Source organism: Danio rerio, chromosome 4 (assembly GCF_049306965.1).
Source record: "Danio rerio strain Tuebingen ecotype United States chromosome 4, GRCz12tu, whole genome shotgun sequence".
In the NCBI taxonomy this organism is placed as follows: Eukaryota; Metazoa; Chordata; class Actinopteri; order Cypriniformes; family Danionidae; genus Danio; species Danio rerio.
In genome coordinates this window covers 43,313,901-43,335,750 of record NC_133179.1, presented here as the reverse complement: position 1 = coordinate 43,335,750, position 21,850 = coordinate 43,313,901, and the positions used below count along the sequence as shown (strand labels likewise).

The 21,850-nt window shown below is 40.4% G+C and overlaps 1 protein-coding gene and 2 non-coding genes across 3 annotated transcripts in view; 2 read left to right on the top strand and 1 right to left on the bottom strand.

Moving 5' to 3' along the window:
• LOC137491225 (uncharacterized) overlaps nt 1-21,850 on the top strand; it is a 482,468-nt gene that overhangs the window by 373,388 nt on the left and 87,230 nt on the right. The window lies entirely within an intron of this gene.
• trnas-gcu (transfer RNA serine (anticodon GCU)) lies at nt 10,005-10,086 on the bottom strand. Its single transcript has one exon. It is a non-coding gene; the product is annotated as a tRNA-Ser (tRNA).
• Nucleotides 12,509-12,590, top strand: trnas-cga (transfer RNA serine (anticodon CGA)). Its single transcript has one exon. It is a non-coding gene; the product is annotated as a tRNA-Ser (tRNA).

The window sequence follows — 21,850 nt, the reverse complement described above, 5'->3', positions numbered from 1 at the left end:
CGGGCACTGCGTTGCATGCCTGGGGGGTCCAGCATGTTAATGCGCTGCTCGCGGGCAGTTCATGTCATCATTGCGATGCCATGACTGTTGCGCAGTAAAGATCATGGCTAGCCTTTGCAAAAGGGCAAACCACCCCAGTTGTCCCCTGCTCTGCAGCGGGCACTCAGGCAGATCTGAGGGTTTCAGCGAGAGATAATACGTCGCCCACGGGCCCGTGGACCTCCCGCTCCTCTAAGCGTTCCATCCAAGCTTCGGCGGGGGAAGCGATCCGTCTAACAGATGGTAGACCTCACGCTCAATGACATCGAAGACCAGACGTCCACCGCGGCATCGGAGGGTGGGCTTTCATTGACCGATGATGTTCCAGACCCGCTCGCCCCCTCCGGGCAGGTGAGCGCTGTCAAACGGATCCTGAAACAAACATGTTAGCCGTGCTTTCCCGGGCTGCTTCGGCCGTAAGTTGGAGCTGGTTTATCCCCCAGCTCCGCGGCCGGACCGACTAGAGGGGTGTCCCCTTCTTCCCGGAGGTGCACAGTAGGCTCACCCGGTCTTGAAGGGCACTTTTTTCTGCTCGTGCTGCGTGTCCCTTCACACTCACCACACTTAATGGTGGAACGGCCAGGGGGCATGTGGCGATTCCTCAGGTTGAGTGCGCGGTGGCGGTTAATCCTCACCAGGTGAAGGCGGCTCCTCTTCTTGGCGGGGTCCGCCTCGTCTTCCATCCAAAGCCTGTAAGTTATCTGTCTCCCTCGGAGCTAGAGCTTACAAGGCTGCGGGCCAGGCTGCTTCGGCCTTGCATGCAATAGCCACCTACCAGCGCTACCAAGTGCAGGCGCTGGCCGAGCTGCACGAGGGTGGGTCCATCCCAGGCTTACGAGCTTCGCACCGCTGCCGACTTAGCTCTTCGGACTACTGAGTCCGCTGCGTGTGCGTTGGGGAGGATGATGTCCACATTAGTGATCCAGGAGCGCCACCCCTGGCTGATATGCGCAAAGTCGACAAAGTCCGCTTTCTTGACTTCCCCATATTCCAAGCCATGTTCGGCAACACAGTCTAGGAATTCACCCAGAAATTCGAGGCGGTGAGAGAGCAGTTGATGGGTGATGTCTTATCTGCGGTCCGTAGCCCGCTCCACCCGCCGTGCCATTCATGCATGCTCCTCGCCGAAGGCGCCCACCTACGAGAGCTGCACCGCCCCCGCGGGTGGGGGACGGTCCCCTTTCTCCCACCCCTCGAGCCTCCCCTCCGGAGCTCAGGTGCGGAGTGAGAGCAAATCCCTCACCTCCAGCTTTTCCGTGGGACCCGCGCGCTTCCCGGATCAGCACACCCACTCCGCGCTGCCCCACTGCTGGTACGTCAGCGATTGTAGCGATGAGTCCATTAGCGGGAGCTCTGCCTGCCTGGTTAGGGCGGGCCAGCTCTTCGCGGTGGCTCATACGCACAATCAGACTCGGCTATGCGATTCAGTTCGCGAAACGGCCCCCCAAGTCATGGGTGTGTATTCACCAGGGTCAGCCCCCTGTCCGCCCCTGTCTTGCGAGAGGAGATTGCTGTCCTCCTGGCGAAGGATGCAATCGAGCCGCTCCCTCCAGCCGAGATGGAGGGCGGGTTTTACAGCCCACACTTCATCGTGCCCAAAAAGAGCGGTGGGTCACAGCCAATCCTAGTTCTGCGCGTTTTGAACCGTTGTCTGCACAAGCTGCTGTTCAGAATGCTAACGCAGAAGCGCATCCTCCGGTGCGTTCGTCCTCTGGGTTGGTCTGCAGCATTAGACCTGATGGACGCGTCTTTCCATGTCTCCACTCTTCCTCGCCACCGTCAGTTTCTGCGGTTTGCGTTTGAAGGTGGAGCTTGGCAATACAAAGCCCTCCCCTTCGGGCTCTCTCTGTCTCCGCGGGTCCTCACCAAGCCCGCGGAGGGTGCCTTAGCGCCCCTTCGGCTCGCGAGCATCCGCATACCCAATTTTGATGACTGGCTGATTTTTGCCCTCTCTCGGAGCAATTGATTATGCACAGAGACAAAGTGCTCCGGCACTTCCACCTGTTGGGGTTTCAGGTCAACCGAGAAAAGAGCAAACTCGCCCCCGTGCAGAGGATCTCTTCTCTCGGGCTGGAGCTGGACTCGGTCACCATGGAAGCGCCTCTCCCGGGAGCGCGCTCAGCTGATGCTGTACTGTCTGAGAGAGCTTGACAGCAAACTAGTGGTCTCACTGAAACTATTTCAGAGGCTCCTGGGGCATATGGCATCCGCAGCCGCTTCATGCCGCTCGGATTACTCTATATGAGACCACTTCAGCACTGGCTTCACGATCGAGTCCCCAGACGCGCATAGCACGCGCACCGAGTCTCTGTTACTGCTCTGTGTCGCCGCGCCCTCAGCCCTTGGAGCGACCCCTCTTTCCTACAGGCCTGAGTGTCTCTAGGACAGGCGTCCAGTCTTGTTGTCGTTTCAACAGACGCTTCCAACACGGGCTGGGGGGCTGTGCGTTGCGGGCATGCGGCTGCGGACCTGTGGAAAGGTACCCAGTTGCATTGGCATAGTGCCTGGAGCTGTTGGCAGTGTTCCTCGCTCTTCACCGTTTTTTCCCGGTGCCGGAGCGGCAACACGTGCTGGTCAGGATGGACAGTACGGCAGCGGCGGCGTATATATCAACCGTATGGGGGTTATGCGCTCTCGCCGCATGTCTCAGTTAGCCCGCCGTCTGCTCCTCTGGAGTCATCCGTAGCTGAAATCGCTGCACGCCATTCATATTCAGGCAAGCTCAACCGTGCAGCCGATGCGCTCTCACGGCAGCCTTACGTCCTGGAGAATGGAGAGTCCACCCCGAGTCTGTCCAGCTCATATGGGCGCGATTCGGGGAAGCCCAGATCAATCTGTTGCTTCCCCCGAGATAGCTCATTGCCAGTTGTTCTTTCCCTGACCGAGTGCTCTCGGCACGGATGCACTGGCTTACAGCTGGCCTCGGGGCATGCGCAAATACGCGTTTCCCCCAGTGAGCCTGCTCGCGCAGTTACTGTGCAAGGTCAGGGAGGACGAGGAACAGGTTGCTGATTGCGCGCCTCTGGCTCAACCGGACCTGGATGTCAGAGCTCTCCCTCCTCGTGATTTGCTGCCCTCGGAGGAGGCAGACCCAGCCCTTTCTTTATTGTCCAGTTTGCGTCTTGCGTATTATATGGACCGCACCCAGAGTTTAGATCATCTGAGCAGCTCCGTCTGTTATGGCGGTCGGCAGCAGGGAAGTGTCCAACCGAATAAAGTTTTCCCACTGGTTTGTGGATGCCATTCTCTCGCTTATCAGAGCCGAGGTGAGCCCTGTCACGCGAGAGTGCGTGTGCACTCAACTCCGAGCTTCGCATTCTCTCGAGCGTGCGCACGCGGTGCCTCTCTAACAGACATCTGTAGAGCTGCGGGCTGGGTGACACCCGACACATTTACAAGGTTTTACAATCTGCGAGTGGAGCTGGTTTCCTCAAGGGTATTAGGACACCCTTTGGTGATTGAGAAAACAATTCGGTAGGGTGTTGAAACACGCTTGCTGCGTCAATCTCCCTAACACGGAGGTACGTGCACCTTTTTATCTGTCAGTAAAGTTCCCCGTCAGGTGAGCCCTGCAGATTCCTCCGTGGCCCCCAGCACTGACTCAGCGGAGGAGTCACTTGCTGGCCCACTACGTTGTAGGTCTGCCCGCTGGTCAGCCCGTGTTTTGGGTATAGGTGGCTGCTATGCGTGATCCCCACTAGGCGATCCCATATGCTTATTCCGCCACGGTTAAGTCCCCCAACCCCCCCCCCCCCTCCCCCCCCCCTGGGTGGACCCGTTTCTTCCCTCTCCGCTAACCACTTTTTTGCTATGCGTACTCCCCCTTTTTAGGGCTAGTCCATATGTAAATTCTGCCATCTTTCCCCCCTTGGGTAACGAATGGCCTCAGCAGCGTCCTCCCTATCGGGATTGCACGCTTCCCAACGTACTGTCGTATTTTCCTAGAATTATCTAGATGCTCACGACTTCCCAAAAAATATATCTAAATCCGTAAGACTTCTGTTGAAGTAGGATAAATTAGGGTCAGGGACACATTGGAGGACCACGCCTCCCATGATGTGGGTGCGTCACGCTTGCTTGACTATCCCCTCATCAGGGGCGTTGGTAAGGTGCAGTCATTATGGCGCTTTCCATAGTTCTCCCATTTCGTGGATTTTCTCAAAGATCAAATCCACTTGATAGCACTGAAGTTCCCCAACCGAAGGGGAACGTTCGAGGTTACAGAAGTAACCCTTCGTTCCCCGAGGAGGGGAACGGAAGTGCTATACTCCGTTGCCATAATGACTGTCCCTTAGCTGTTTGAAAGGCTCTTCAGCTTAAAAGGATGGCATTTGCTCGCTCCAGGTGTGCTTATATGCTGGGATAATTGGCAATGAAGCACACCTGTGCAAGCTTACGCTGCCAATTCATTGCATTCATTGGCCCGTTCAATACTCTTTCAGACAAGCGGCTTCTGAACCAAATCACCCCCCCCCCCACCCCAGTGCAAAATGAGTTGACAACCATCCCAAATTTATTTTTGCTATTATTACAAGATCTGAGAAACAACAAAAGCAGAGATTTGGCTTATCTTTAACTGCTTAAGATCAATTTGCACCAGATCAGCAAGAGACAACATTTGTTTGAGTTTCCTTCATCGACTGGCCTCAACGAAACACGGCATTCCTGATTGATTGGTGACTCAGCTTCAGTGACGTCCTTAGGATTCACTCGCTTGTGAGTAGAAGTTGTCCTGGGTTACCGGGGTGACAGACGCTGCTGAGAATCGGTTTGCAAAAGTTGTTTTGTGGTTTCGGCGGTTTCTAAACTTTAAGAGGTTGCATGGAATGTTCTTTGCGACCTGATTAAATGGCGGTGCAGTGTCCGAAAGCAAGGCGAGAGGAGGCAGAGCAGCTGTGAGCATGAGCAAGCTAATGCAAAAAGCAAAGTTTTACTGTGGCAGTAGGTTTTTGATCTGGTTTGGTCCATCCCAATGGCGCTGTCTTCAAATGAGCAGTTGCCATAGAGGGCGGGACCATGCCTTGTACCATTATGCTCAGGGTAAGTCATTAACAGACTGCTTAATAATTTCATGTGGTAAAATATCTTGTAAGTTTGTTACTATCTTACATCAAATGTTACAAGACAAATACTGTTTCTGATACTAGATTTTCATTTACACCAATGTATTGCAAATATCTCTAGCGTTTGTTTAGTACCAGACATCATACATTTCAGACACATAAAGAAGGATTCATCTGCTATAATGGTTTAAAACCATTGATTAACTTGGTTGCTACAAACACATGTAGTATTCAAAGAAAGCCACTGCCCCAGAGGGACAAATTTAGTGATCTCCTTAGGTCTCTGGAATTTTTGTGAAGTAGCACACAATTCTTAAATTCACAAACCCAATTTTTATTAATTCACAAATTGTCTTTTAATTTATGAATTGTTTTTGCAAATGAATAGAGCTGTGCATGGATTAATGTTATAGAGTTTTTTTTATCTATTTTTGAGACTGAGAAACTTACATTTGAGAATATTACATTTACATTTAGTTGGGAATGGGAAGACATTCCTCCAGCATGAAACAGTCAATGAAAAGGTTTTGGAAAGTGATTTATAGCTTGTGCTCACTCACAGATTGCAGGCTTCTGGAGGGGATGTTGACCTTCAGCAGTAGGTGGAGGTAAGAGGTGGCAGAGTCAGTGATTTTAACTTGATTTGAGCCTTGAACAGTAACCAATGCAGAGATAAAGAGAGGAGTTACATGGGCTCTCATTGAAGACCAAATGAGCTGCAGCGTTCTGGAGCATCTGTAGAGGATTAAGGGTGCAGGATGGGAATCCAGCTAGAAGAGCACTGTTGGAGTGCAGCCTTGAAATAACAAGAGTTTGCACTAAAAGTTGTGCTGCATGATCTGTTAAGAAGAGTCACATTTTTCTGATGTTAAAAGTGCAGATCACCATGATGGAGCTGTGTTAGCAATATCCTTTTTGAAGGAAAACTGATCATCCAGAATCATTTTTTACCGAACTACATGGGGTAATTGTAGATGATCACAGCTGGATTGAAAAAATTTGTTCAATGTGTGGAGTTCCAGGGAAGTTGATGTAATAAGCAAATGAGTAAACAGTTGGTGATGTTTTTTCCAAGCCGATATCCTTCAGGCAGTTTGATGTGAGTTAAACATTTGAAAATTTTGTTGAAAACAGCCCTTTGTAGGGTTTTGGCAATAAATAGAAGGAGAAAAACACATTTATTTATTTATTTATTTATATAACCGCAATATGCTGTTTCTCATTGGCAATTGAATAAAATACAGGGAATAAACTTGTGTTTCAATTCACAATTAGAAAAGCTGTTCCTTTTGACTTTATCCTATATAATTTCTGTTTAGAACATGGTGTTATCTGTTCTGACATACTGTGTTAAAGCATTTGTAAATTTGACTGTAAAATTACATTGTTTTGTTCTGGGTTGTGCTTGTGTGTAAAAGAAGTTAAAGCATTTTAAATTTGTGTTAACTGGATGCATTTTCTGTCAAAACAACAAGAAATGTGTTAATTGTATAGCCCACGAAGACGGATGTTGTGCTAACTGTGTTAAGAGTTTAGGAAACTTGTTAAATGTATTGATAAAAGTGTCATAGCCATTGTAAAAAACTGTAACAGTTTATACATAATACCCAGTTACAGTTTCTCATGATTGCTAACACACTAAAATTAAACTTTTCCTACAATTAGCAAAACCGTACACTCGTGGAGCAAAACACAAGGCTAGATCTGCACAACTGTAAGCACATTGTCAGCTTCACACTTTTTGCAAAACATTACACACAGTCATTTGCAAATCACTAAACACACTTGGATGCTTTTGACACTGAAATTTTTCATAATGGAATTTCCTTGCAATTTCAAAGCAAAGGCCTTCAAATGAGCACACACATGAACTATAGGTTAAACACAGCTATCAGGTGTGCACACACACTGCTGCAAAACTGTAGACACACCAATGAGCTGTAACCACAATAAAAGAAGCAATATTGGTATAACCATATATGTCATACCAAAATGTTTATATCATTTGTATAAATATTACCATTTGGAATAAAAAGCTATAAATAAGAAAAGTAAAAAGCACTTAATTGCAAATGAAACATAACTGTGGATAAGTGAAAACACTGATAGAGAATGAATAGGTATAATAAAGCAGGAATAAGTGTATGCAATGTGCTGCAAACCCTTGAAGCAGACGCAGACGTCACGTTTAAGCAGCGGAACAGTAATGTGGCAGACGACATGTTCGGCAGACGCAGACGTCACGTTCAGCAGACGCTGAATCTGCCTCGTAATAAAGCTTTAGCTGCATCCCATAAGATTATAGGACTTACTTCCCCATTATCATTATTCTCTAAGTATAATTTCTGATTTAATTTGGGCCACTACTTCTGTTTTCCCTAGTATACTTGTATTTTGCCTGTGTCTGTCCCTGCTAAACATAAAAAAATCCTACTGTAAACTGCATGAGGTGAAGAATAATAGGAGTATTCTCGTTTTGAGGGGTGAAGATTTCTACAAACATCTAATACTCCAAGATCTTTCAATGAATTCTTAAAACTTCTTAATTAAGCCGTTTTAATTCTTTTATTATTGGAAGTGTGCTTTTGTTGGTTATGAACTATATTGAAATCATCTGCACATATTGTTATTCCCTTAGTTTCCATAGCCAAAAGGTTGATAATTGTATTGAACAGTGTTTTACTGCCAGGGGGTGCATAGATATTTACTAAAGTGATTAATTGTTCATTTAGTTTTCCCTGAAGCAAAATATATCTGCCTTCTTTATCTGATATCTCTTTTAGCAACTCAAAATTAAGAGCATTATGTATTGATATTGAAACTCCCTTTTTATTATTTTTCCTAAAAGAACTATAGAAAGTTTGTGTATATCCAAATTTTTTAAAGTTTATTACGTTCAGATGGGGAAAGGTGTGTTTCTTGCAAGAATATGATTTGATTTTTTTCACGTTTTATTTTGGCTATAACCTTACTCCTTTTAATTTGGTTATTTAACCCATTTACATTTAAAGATGCAATTTTAACATATCTTTGCATGGTAATTTCAGAAAGTTAAGTTGGCAACCTTTAAAACTAACAAAAATGATAATAAAAATAAACAAAGAAAAAAGAACATTGGCTTTTAAAGTTGTGGACCACGTTTTACCCAGCAAAACCCAGCTCCAATCCTGGGGAGAAGGATTTATTCCTGCCTCTTGCAGGGGCCCCTCATTTCTAACATACCAATGTAATCACTTGTCTTTTTTTCTTTTTAACTCAGATTATTAACTTAAGTAAATATTATTTTAAACAAAATGATTTCTATATCCACTCGAGGATTCCAACCAACTAGGAATCATGAGGATTGTTCAAATACAAAATGAAACATATTCAGTCTTGAATGACGTAGTTTTTACCTTTTTAAATGACTCAATCGAGAAGAACACATATTCAAACAAATTGTAGAATGGTTAGAGTTCAAGTATTTCAGCCGAAGTCAGTTCGCACTTATAAAGTAGTTTGAAATAGTGTTATTAGTAAGTTGTGTATCGTAACAGTGCCTCCGCATACCTCTTTAACGTTAACAGTCAGCGGTGTTTCTTAACAGTTAATCTTCATTCGGTGTTTGTCTCTGAAAGCTCTTCAATCTTTCCCGAACACGATCAGGAGCGATCCGTCCAGCTCTTAGCCACTGGGTACGGCGTGTCAGTCTTTCTTACCATCGACACCGGGGGTCTTCGGATACCTGCTGAGTCATCATCAGATCCACCGTATATCCTCTCTTATTCAAATCTTTCGTAGCTTCAGCCGCACTTTCGTAAAGTTGTGGTCCTGTCTCCCAGTGTATTCGCATCTTGGCTGGATAGGGCGTCTGAAATCAGATTTTGATCTCCTTGAGGACTTTTTTCACTTCTTTATATTCCTTCAGTTTTGCATTAATCTCCATGGGGAAATCGTGCGCAAAGAAAATCGGCTTGCCATCGTGTTGCGGTTCTTTTGCCCAGGCAGCTTGCAAGATCTTATCTTTAGTGTACTGCAGGAAATTGAATATAATCGATCTTGAAGTATTATTATTTTGAGGTCTAGGACCGAGAGATCTGTGCGCTCTCTGTACCTGCAGGTCTAAATCGGAGTCCAGTGAGAGCTTAGTTTTTAGCAAAGACGTGATGAAATTAATCATGGACGTCCCTTCTGCTCCTTCTTTAATACAGTATATTCGCATATTATTTCGTCGTGATCGGCCCTCGAGATCTGTGACCTTATTCTGCATCATTTTTTGCTCTTTCAAGGTGTGCAGTAAGGCGTCTTTTAGTTCAAGGTTTGCCAACTCGAGTTTAGTTTATTCGCTCCTCTGCTTCATTCAGTCTTGTGCCATGTGACTGAATATCTTCGGTGATGCCTTCTAGCTTCTGGTTTATGTCGCTTTTCAGCTTGTCCACTTCTGTTTTCATATCCTTTATGAACTCTTCTTTGAATTGGCTGAATTCTTTTCTTAAATCCGTCTTCAGTTCGGAGATATCTCTGCTGAGTGCTCTCACTGCTCGCAAAGTTTTGGCACCATGTTCTTTCTCAGGTAGTCCTAACTTGTCGTTATCATTCCTCGTCTCCTTTTCCTCCTCGCTTAATTTTGGCTTTGAATTCCCCTTTTTAGGTTTTGCCCTATTCATTTTGAAGTCGTCTAGCGCAAAGCTCACTTGAATTGGTAAAAGTATAAGGGCTTTTTGGACACATTGACCAGGAGAGTACGTTCTATGCTGCCATCTTACCGCTCACCCAACTATGGCATTTCTGTATGTATTTGCAGCTATTTTCAGAAAAGGTGACATTAAATTTTGCAACAACATCCTTCAAAACGCTAAGAGGGTGTGAGTAAAAAAAATTCCAAGGAAGCACCAGGCTCTCTCAAATGCCAGAACACACGAGCGACAAGGATGGGATTCGAACCCACGCGTGCAGAACACAATGGATTAGCAGTCCATCGCCTTAACCACTCGGCCACCTCGTCATGTATTTTCCTTTCTTCTCTGGTGGAGGCTGGACTGTGGCACATATTTGTATATGTATGTTTCTGCAACCATTTTTCAGTAAGATGACTTTCAGTTTTGTCGTATGAATGACAGAGCATATGAACGACAAGAATGGGATTCGATGGGACTCGGCCACCTCGTCAGGTATGTACTCACTTTCCTGATGGGGGCTGGACTACGGCATTTCTGTATGTATTTGCAGCTATTTTCAGTAAAGATGACATAAAATTTTGCAACAACATCCTTCAAAACGATAAGAGGGTGCGAGTAAAACACCTTCCACGGAAGCACGCGTCACCAAAATTGAAATGAAATGTTACATTTTATATTGTTGAAAAAGATATCAATATTAAAAAATGTCTATATTAAATGTGAAATATATTTATTTGTTTACATATAGTCCGTGAAACACTATTCAGTGTTTATTTAACTCATCTGGTCATCGTCTGTTTCTTTTAAAGTCTTTCAATTTAATATTAAGCCTTGAAGGGCAAAAACTTAATTTAATTCACAGGCCATATAATTCAATAAATACAATTCAGTAATTCATATAAAGCATAAAATTTCATAAATATTAACATATTAATTAGATAAAACTAACATCTGCACTGGAAAAAAATATTTAGCCCAGCTTTGTAAGCTCAATTTAAACAAGAAAAATATTCATCCTAAAACATGAAATAAATGTTATAGAAACCAAAATTTTACTTTCTCAAGTATCAAAATATTGTTACAACACCAACTTATACATTTTTTGATTGTATTTCTTGAAAAGTAAAGCTTCAATGAATGATCTGGCAGATAGAACCTCATAATTCCAAGTGGAAAATGACTTGTGTTTTTTACTTCAATTCGCAAGTGCAAAGTAACTGACATGACAGAGACCTTAAGGCTTCTCTAAATGCAAATGATCAATGTATGAAAGAGAAATGCTACACACATGTTGTTTGATATATGGAATGCAAAAACTTTTAAGCTCAATATCACAAAATCATTCAGAACGCAGATAGAACCTTATAATTCTAAAATGACAATTTGCCAAACCTATTTTACACAATCTAATTTCACTTAATAAACAGTTTTGTCTTAAAATATAATCAAAATTCTCTAAAACTGGACTTTTCCACCAAGCTCTCAAATTTTGCCATATTTCCTTCTTTTAGATATTGGGATATAATCTTTTCCAGTACTCTTTTGCTTTGGGTGTAACAAACACGTCTTTAGATAAGCAAGAATAAAACATTTTTAGTATACCATCTTTGAAAGCATATTGATTTTCTTTAAAGTTAATCACCCTTCCTTCATCGCTGTGCATTTCCAATTTATTCTCTATCTTTGACAAGTTATTGAAAATCAATTTACTAACATGAAAAAAAATAGACTGAAAGAATGGAAAGAAATTATAGAAAACAACAGAAAGACCTTCTGCAGTTGCTATTGATCTATTTAATGTCTCCTACATGACATGGAGTCCAAACTATTAGCTGCGTCCCAAATCGCATACTTATGCACTATTCTACGCCATTTTGTAGTATAAATAGTTTAAGTAGTGTGTTCACACTGAAAACTCTTAAAATAATAAGTGCACTTTAATTACCCGGATGATGCACTCATTCAGCCGCTAAAATGAAGTGTGTAATGATGGACACTTCACGCACTCAACGACCGCAGGTTTGCCTACGTAGCGGAAGGGGCGGAGCTATCGGACGCACATGTTGGATAACTTTATTTATTTTGGATGGAGAAAGCAAAATTCTCCTACGAGAGTGATTATATCGCCTCCCGATGGTGAATGCGACAATACTCATGATAGGTATTATTTGATAATTCGGTCGTTTATTTCACTGATTTGGCGACCGTCAAACGTCATCAGGGAAACGGTTTGAATTTCCGTTTAGTAAAAAACACATTAGTGTGCCATTTGGGACGACACTACATACATGTACTATCCTGTTGAGTGTGTAAGTGCATAAGTACATAGTGCATGAGTGCATAGTGTATAGTGTGCCATTTGGGACGCAGCTATTGTGTTGCACTGATGTCTACACCTACAACAACCAAAAACCCAACGTCACAGTAACCTGTTGTGTTTTAGCAACATCTACACCAACCATAAGCCTAAACCCAACGTCACGGTAAACTTTTGTGTACCATAAAGGTCTGCACCGACCACAACCCTAAACATTGCCTACTTAAAAAGCTTAGCCATGGAGCCTGGATGGCTGAGTCAGTAGAACATCAGACTTTTAATCTGAGGGTCCAGGGTTCAAGTACCAGTTTGGGCATATAAGACCCTTTTTGTGGAGCCACAGCTTTTGCGGTTGAGCTATTGCTTGCCGAAAGTTTCATCTGGATGCACCACACCACACGTGTGCTAGCCATGAGGACATGGCAGTACATGTAGTTGTGGCCGAGTGGTTAAGGCGATGGACTCGAAATCCATTGGGGTCTCCCCGCGCAGGTTCGAGTCCTGCTGACTACGTGCTGGCAGTGCACAGTATTTTAATTTGCGACCTTCCTTGATTGTTAACAACTCCATTGTTTCTTGTGAAAATGGATGTGATGATACACTGTTAAAAATTGTCCCGTTAAAAAACAGTAAAATACTGGCAGCTGCAGTTGCCAGCAATGTACTGTTATTTTACAGTATGTTGCTGTAAAAATACATGGACTACATTGATTTACACAATACTCAAGTGAACTCATTTTGCTCACTGAAAGCAACTGCCTCAACTTGGTCAACTGCTGAATGAGTTTATGAAGTAATGTGCTATATATGCTTAGAAGCATACTTATAATGATAACTTACTTTAGTTAATTAGAAAAGTTTGGTTTAACTCTAATGTCTTATTTTTCACAACAGCACACATACATGTAAATCTGGAATCACCAGAGAGATTCTGACTGCATCAGCAACTAAACAGCCGCTATCTTTAAATAGAGAAACATGCAGAATAACATCTGCAGTTCATTGTTCATCTTTAACTCATACACTGGATCTACTCTCCTCCACAACGGTGACACACAGAAGAAATTAGCTTCAGGTTTTACAGTAAAATACTGTTTTTTCCTTGATTTAACGGTAATCTACTGGCAGCTGTGGTTGCCAGCAATTTACTGTTTTTTTACAGTCTATTTCCGTAGTTTAAATTAACAGTATATTACTGTTAAAATACATTTTTACACTGTGTTTTTACCTCTCACACATTTAACCTTTTAAACCCCAGAGCATATACTTCAGTTTTAATTGAAGTGTCCACACTACTGAGTGTTCAAGAAACATGGAGCAAAGCTGAAGTAAATTAATTAATTAACTGACTAATTAAATGATAATTGAGGATTAACAATGAACAAATGAAGAAATACTGAAGGGAAAAAACAAGAACAGAACATACAAAACTTTAGTCACAGCTTTATAATAAAATAACCTGAAGAACAACAAATGGTTAAATTATTTAAATGATCAGCGGATGATTAAACAACTCTACAAACATCATCACCAGCTACACTTATTACTTAATACATGTATGTTTGTATAACATTAACTAAAGTTCTTCTTGAGAAAAAGTTAAAGTTTTACGTCACCATCATGGAGAACAGAGTTTGCTTTAGTTGGGCTCTTAGCCCTGTCATTTTAAACATTTATATATCGTGGCTGCTGCAATTGTTAAGAACTTTGTTTGAAAAGCTCCTTTGATGTGGCAAGCCAGCCAAAAACCTAAATAAGATCTGCTGATGTTCATGTTGCTAATAAATGGCAGAGTCTGTTCTCATTTAGTATAATAAAATTTACTGCTCCTATTCAATGTTAAATCTATTGTTTTACATTATATGTATATATATGGCAATGATTTCTGGAAGTTTTTAAGAATATCTTGGACAATAACACTGCTCTATGGTGTAAATCGCACTCAAAGAGACATCAATAATCAGCGTATGAACCTCAATAATGGTGACAACTAACAAAATTAACAGTTTAACTCACAAACAGGCAACTGAAAGTCTAAACATAAACAACAGCAGAATCAAACACAAATAAAGAAAACTGTAAGACCATTATACAACATTTATTTATACCGCAATGCATGCTGGGATATTTGTACAGTGCCACTCCCAGCATGCATTGCAGCATGAAACATTTGAGATGTTACCATTGTTGAGATACAAGGTCAGATTCATGAGGTCTGAGTGTGTATTTGTCATAACTGAACTGGTTTTGTATGTTATTTCTTAACTGTTAAGTAATTTCGGAGGTATCTTTTCTGTTTCCACTTCTAATTAATTAAATTAATACCTGCAGCTAAGCATAAAATTTATTGCATGAGGCCCTTCATCCAGATTTATACCAAAACATTTATTAGAACTAATTTCAGACAAATAGATTTCTCTATTTATTGACTTCCCAACTTTAATGCTTGTAAGAATCAGCTCTTTGGTTTAAATCATGTTTAAACTTTGGGGATTCGAATCAAAGATTCGAACATGATTCACATAGAATTATTTAAAGCTTACACTCAACTTTAGTATTTGTCCAGCAAATAGAACGTTTAGTGTAAAGCAATCCTGTATTATATTATTACGTGGCCAACAATAACAATATAAAAACAGTATCTAATTATTTAATAAGCAAGGTAGCAGTATCTGAAGCTGAGGCATTAACTTATAAAGCACACAACACACCAACACGGATCTTAAAACGAAACAAAAGTTTATTGCTACTCTATAACACAAAGTACTAATCTACGTAAAACAAACAAACGCACATACATACACACACGCACAAGCAGTTTGAGGAGAGTTTTGACTGAGTGGATATAACTTCTAGCCTTTGCTAAGTTCTTAGCATTGCAACCTGAGAGAAACCATAAAAGCAGAGAATTTTGCTATTCTTTACAACTTAAACATAATTCAGACCAGATTCAGTAATGGGTAGAAACCTTGTTTGTGCTACTTGCGTTCTGATGTAATTTTGGTTTCCTTGACTGGTCCAGAGGGAAATCCCGGCGAAGCTGATTGGTCAGCGTAGCAACTTCAGTGACGTGATGGAATTCCCTTGTCGGTGAAGAGGGGTTTCCTTAGTCGGTTGCTAGAGATACGGATGTTGGACAAGGCGGCGTTCGAAGTCCTTCCTGGGTTCCTGTAGTTATGACGGAGTTTCAGAGTTCTGAGATATTGACCCGATGGCTTGTTGTTGATGCGGTTGCACAAGCAGATCGGGGGTTGAGCCGGCAGCAAGTGAAGGTCGCGGTCTGCTCCGTGATGTAACGAGGCTTCCGGCGAGGCGATGTAACGGCCACAGCACGAGAAGAGCGACGTCCGGGCAGCGACGGCGGTGACGACTGGCAAAGATGACCGGCAAAAGACGACGATGAAATTCCTTTGTTCAAAGTTTTATAGGCTTTGGTAGAGGCTGGGTCTACACAATGCTTGTCCAATCAGATAAGGTGCGGGGTGGAGTCACACCCCAATTCTGCCCTCTAGGAGGCCGGGTTGACACCTGGTGTGGGTGCTGCTTTGATAGCATAGTGGTTAAAATAAAGTCTTATAACATCAACACTTTTCATAGTATGGTTTCTTCATATAAACCAATGCATTTAAAATGTTCCTAGCTTTCAATCGATACCAAACATGAAGTATTTCACAAACATTCTGTAGATTTCATTTGTCACTGAGGGCTATTACTCAATAACTATCCATAACAGTTTTGTTAAACACATGGAACATGTACACACAAAAACCTACAGAAACATAAAGCAAACATACATTACTCAAATAAACACAGTTTTACTGTATGTCCATTAAACTTTGCAAGCGTTTCTGATCGCTTCTGTGTCTGCCTGAGAATGTGTATTCCTTGCAGACGCCAAAGGACACGCAAACCAAAAGGTACTTCTCAAAAACCGGTTTGGTGGGTTTTTGATTGTAGAGCCTCTTATTGTTTTAAGGTGTAAAGTTAATTAACACGCAACTGTGATGTTGACCTGTGGATTGCCTTTTGCTGGGTGCCTGTGGATTGCTTTGAAAATGAAAACAAAGCTCAGACATGTAGGCACCAACCAATCTTTTAAGGATAACATGGTCTGTGACTTGTTCGGTTCTGGAACGATCCGTTGACTCCCCACATGCTGTAGTACAAACGTTTTGTAAACTCTGTATTACAGCAGTTTGAAAGTCTTCTTAAATGAGTACAAGGGTGAAGAACCCAACTAAACCAGCCCCTCACTCCATTACGGTGACACAAAAAACACCTTAATTTTTGTTGGATCTCAATGAGAATAGTATGGAAGTCAAATCAGTCAGTAATAAGTGTGTGTCTGCTGTTGTTTGTGGAGTTGTTTAATGATCCTCTGCTGAGACTGAAGCTGTTTTATTTTATTAGATTTTATTTAATGTTGTAACTCAAGTCACTGTTTGTGTTTCTTGTTTATTTTATTCAGTAATTGTAATTATTAACAGCAGGTGTTCATCAGTGTCTGAATTCACTCATTAGTGTTCATTAAAACTGTCAGGTGAACTATATTAGTTAACTAGTGTATGAAATAGTGAACAAGGACACAAAGTGTGATTTCAAACACAGACTTCAAAACATCGAATCTGAACTCTGTTAGCTCACAGTTTTCTGCAGTTGGTTACTTTCTCGAAAACAAAAATGTTACCCAGAAAGCACTGTTTTTAACAGAATATTACTGTTTTAGTGAAAAAACATTATTTTACCGTAGAATCTGACCGTTTTTTAACAGCAATTTTTTACAGTGTATATGTGGAACTGAATCTGTAACATTAAACCATTTTTCAGCAAATTTATTTTTTGCTATGGTTAGAGCTGCTCCCTGCTTACCTAATATGATGTGTTGTGAGATCATTTCAATTTTTTGCCCTTCTGTTTCTTTCTGCCATTGCTGTTCTATGTCTGGATTTCTTTCAGAATCATAAACCATTGTGCAATGAAAACCTGATTTTGGTATCTGTGCTTCATCAATTTGTGCTTCAATGTATTTTCCCCATTTATTTATTGTTTGTTTTACATCATTTTCTATTTGTCCTATTCAATACACATTAGCTTTTGGTTCGGTAATTACCATTTGATTTTCAATTCCTTTTGCATCTATATACACTCCATCTGAAGTACACCAAATATGTAGTCCTAATTTACATAATGCATCTCTTCCTAGCAAATTGACTGGAGTTTGACTTGATACTAGAATGGGTAGCGTCACACTTTGATTTTTAGTTTGTATACAAACTGGAGTAGTCATTGGAATTAATTGAACTTTTCCCGAGAATCCTATTGTCTTTGCATATTTACCAGACAGGGGAAGATGTGACGCATAATTTGAATTAACAGAAGTGTAAACAGCTCCAGTATCAAGGAGCATTGGTATTGTTTTTCCCTCTATTTTAATTGGTAGCATAGGTTCTTCGTTAGCATTAGTTGTTAACATTGGAAGCTGATTATCCCCTATAGGATTCTCTGGGCATCTTCAATATCCCTTATTGGGTCCTCTCCAAGGATTAACTGGACCTTGGTTAGGATTTGGATATGTTTGATGCCAAGTTACCTCCCTTCAACCCCGAGGAAACTGCTCCCATGGATTGGTGGGACAGTCTTTTTTGGTGTGTCCTGATAATCCGCAACCCCAACACATGCCTGTAGGTGTCACATAGGCTTTGCCATTCCCTCTTTGCTCTTTGGGTCTTTTTCTCCAGGTCGCGGCTGCTGGCTGTTGGGTATAAATGTTTATTATGGGTGGAATCATTTGGGTATTAGTTGGAAGTTTAGCTTGTGAGGCAGACTGCATAGCTGGTGCTGGAGCTGTAACTGGAGCCATCATTGTTAGTGGTTCCCCCTCCTCTGTCTCTACAAGAGCTTGGATCTTTTTCTTGTTCTTTTTATTCAGTTCATCAAGTTGCAATTGAGCTAATTTTCTTTGCAGCTCACTTTCTTGCTTTTTGAGTTTTTGTTCATTTTTCCTGTACTTCTCAACTGCATGTGCCACATAATCACAAAACTCTTTGTGAGATTTAGAGTTTAACCCCACCGCATCTTCTAACCTGCTCTTCACTGAGGAAGGCATAGAGTCAATTATGGCTTGTTGAAAAGTGTAGCCATTATAGGGTCTCTTTCAGGATCAATTTCAGTGTCATGTTTCCATTGTCGTGAATGTCTCTGAACATACGTTATTGGATTCTCTGTTTCCCCCAACTGATCACCTCTTAACATATTAGGGTCCAGTCTTAGTGGATACTCTGCACGCAGTGCCTGTCAAGGTTAGAAGCGTGAAGGATTTAATCAATCTTTGCTCCTCCTACAGTCTTTGCAAGAAGAGATTTAATGTCTCCCAAAGAAATCAATTTTCAAACTGATTCCTCTTCAAATACCCTTTTCCACTTTGCTGCCCCCTCATGGATGTTTGGGAGCCTAGCAATCAAACCCTCCAAATCCAATGTAGGCCAAGGGACATACTGTGCTTGTGCACCCTTTATTAAAATTGGGCATTGTTTAAATGGCCTAAGCCTGTTCCCCCTTTCCCAGTTTCCTGTATCAAGTATTGACTCCTCCCAATCTTCTTCCTCATCTGAACTGAATAAGAATCTCCTTTTTTGTTTTACTTTGTCATATGTGTCTTTTAACAGTTTTTCAGTTTCTCCAATTGTACTTCCCATGTCAATATCTTTAATTCCACCCCATGCTCCCCTTCCCTTATTATATAATTTTGTCTGCTCTTTTGGTTCCCTATATTCTAATTTGTCCTCACACTGTTTATTCATTTGTTCTAACGCTTCACAGGCCTGTTTATAACAATCCAAGGGTGCATATGCCCCTTTATTTTGCTTATTTGCTGATTGTTTTGATTTTACGCTTGCCCCTAATTGTTTTTCCTCCATTTCCATCTCTCCTTCCATTTTAAGTTCTCCTGACACCTCCATGAGCCCTTTAAGCATAGGGAATTGCCCTTCAGCTTGTAAATAAGGTGGAGGGCTATTAAACATTTGCTCTTTAGCAGTGGTTTCTTTGTCAGCCTCTTTCAGCATTTTTCTTGCCTTTTTAATATTTCTTAAATTATCTTCTCCTTTTTTGAACATGTTTAACACTTCTCTCTCTTTTGCTCTTTTTTCATCTCTTTTTTGTCTCCTTCTGCTACTACCTTTTCTTTTATAATTTTTTTATTTAAGTATCCATTTCTTCACATAATGCTACATCAAAAGTTACACCTTGTGGCCAGATTGTCATCATATTTTTAGTTCTAAGTTGCCACTTTTTTGAATATTTATCAATAAGCTCTTTACACAATGGATACTTTGATCCTAGTATTTCTACTGGAGAGCTTGCCATTGCTATCTTCTTTATCTGTAAACTATTATGTGTTTTTATTTTGTTATTCTTTTATTTATTTGTTTTATCACTTGATTGTTGTTCTTCTTCTTCTTATAATTATTTTTATTATTATTATGATTAAAACTTTGTTTTTATTATTTGTATTTGACTTTAATAAATTTTCTTTTTCCACTTGTTTGGTATCTGAATTTTATTTATTTATTTTTATTTATTTATTATTATTATTGTTATTAATATTATTGTTTTTTCTTATTTGTTTATTTATTCTTCAAATAAGTAGTTTAAATTTTATATAATTTGTACGTCTTATTAATTTTTTTTTTATTTTTATATATATATATTTTTTATTTATTGAGTTTTTTATTATTGTGACTTTTTTTTCTTGTCTAAATATCAATCAATATTAATTGTTTATCCTTCTATTTTATCCTTTATTTATTTTAGTCAAGTTATGTTTATTTATTTATTTTGATTGTTAATTTATTTATTTAATTTTTATATTTATTTTTATTTTATTATTATTGTTTTACCCTCACTTTTATTTTAAATTTTAATTGCTGCAGCACAAGCCTAATTATTATTATTATTACTTTTTTATTTTAACTAGGTAACTTTTCCATTTATTCAACTTTGTTTTCCCAAATCTTTCCTCAATTTTTATTCACCTTTCTTTCTTCAAACATTCATTCACTTTAATGCTTTATTGCAAACACACTTCTAAAAGCATTCACTCCTCTACCCCCCTTATCCTATGGGGTTCATGTAATATTTTATCACACACTTTTTAAAGCATTTACTTTTCTACCCTCCTTATCCTATGGGGTTCATGTATTAACCTTATTCAATACCGCAATCTCACGGACACAGAGCCCAACACACACAGGCTTTCAACACTTTCCTAAGTGACCTGTTACTTCTGCTTCCAATCTCTACTGCTCTACAGTAAAAATAGCATTTTCCAGGAATTTTGCCTTTTTTCCCCCAGCCTCCTGAATCATAATATTTATTATTATTAAAACAGAACGGGTACTCCGAGGTCTTTGCGCGCTTCTCTCTACTTTATTAATCTGTTTTAACTTATTAATCGTCACAATATATTAAGATTTTATCCTTACTTCCTTCAAAAAATCTTTAATATAAGTAACAATTAGTTGTTAATGTCTTATCTTTATCCTCAAGGCCCTCTTAAAGCAAGACACAGATTGTTGCATGCAACATTTTCTTCTGAAATCAAAACCCTTTTTTAAACGTATTAATTATTTAAGTTTGGAAGAGCACTTTGAGTGTTTTTACCCTCACAAGCAGAGTCCGTCGAGCCACACAATTTTTCATTAAATAAGCAAAAAATTGCTTACCTTTTTTTCACAGTGGCCACTGCAATTGTGTCGCCCGCATCAGACTCCGCCAGCGAGGTCCCCACTCTGTTGCTCCTAGCCAAATCACGTCGGGGTCACCAATTTGTCGTGTTCTGTTCATTGTCTTTCAATCAGCAATCGAGTCAGTGGGTCTTGATTTCAAAAGTTGGATTTATTGCCAGACAATAAAAACGAGAGGCTAACAGACAAACAAATGTCTCTCCATGAACCTCTGCCTCTCTGTGTCCCTGTCTTGCTTTTATACATGTAGTGTTGCAGACTTTTCCCACAGATATGGTCTTGTGCTGTGAACCTGCTATATTTTTGGCTGTGTGCCTTTTGAACTCAGGTATATTCTTGGCTGTTTGCCCTTTAAGTGCTGGTTTAAAGTTTACATGTACTCAGCTAACTACTAGGCTTGCTCTTACTGTTATACCTTCACTTCACACTTATTTGTACACATATTTATATGATTATACAGAATAACATGTTCATTGCATATGTTAAACAATATATGTTTACTTGCACATTTGTACACAATGGGAGATATTTACTGCATATTCACTGCACACTTTACCAAATATATGTTCACTGCACACTATTGGAGACAAGATTACAATTACTCCGTCATTATTCGCCTGATTTTCTATTTAATTATGAGGGATAAGTATTGCATTTTAATGAAATTTTGAGAACTATTTTTGCTGAATTAGCTAGTCGGATGGTTATCATAACCACACTTTTTGATGTACCAAAATTTGCTTACCATACTACCATATATAGTGTTTATTTCCAAATGTGCATTTAAACTGTAAGCTTTATATAACAGTTTTATAATTAATGAAAAGTTAGAATAAAGAACGATAAAAATGTACTTCTTTTTAAAATACAATTTATTATCATATTATTACTTTTTTAATCTGTTAAAACTCGAAGCCTACAGGCAAATAACAAACTGACCAGTAAATTTAACTCTCCTGTCAGAACTTATATATATAAAATAACGAAATTCATTCTTGGGGAAGTGTTTATTCACCCGTGCCCACCAAT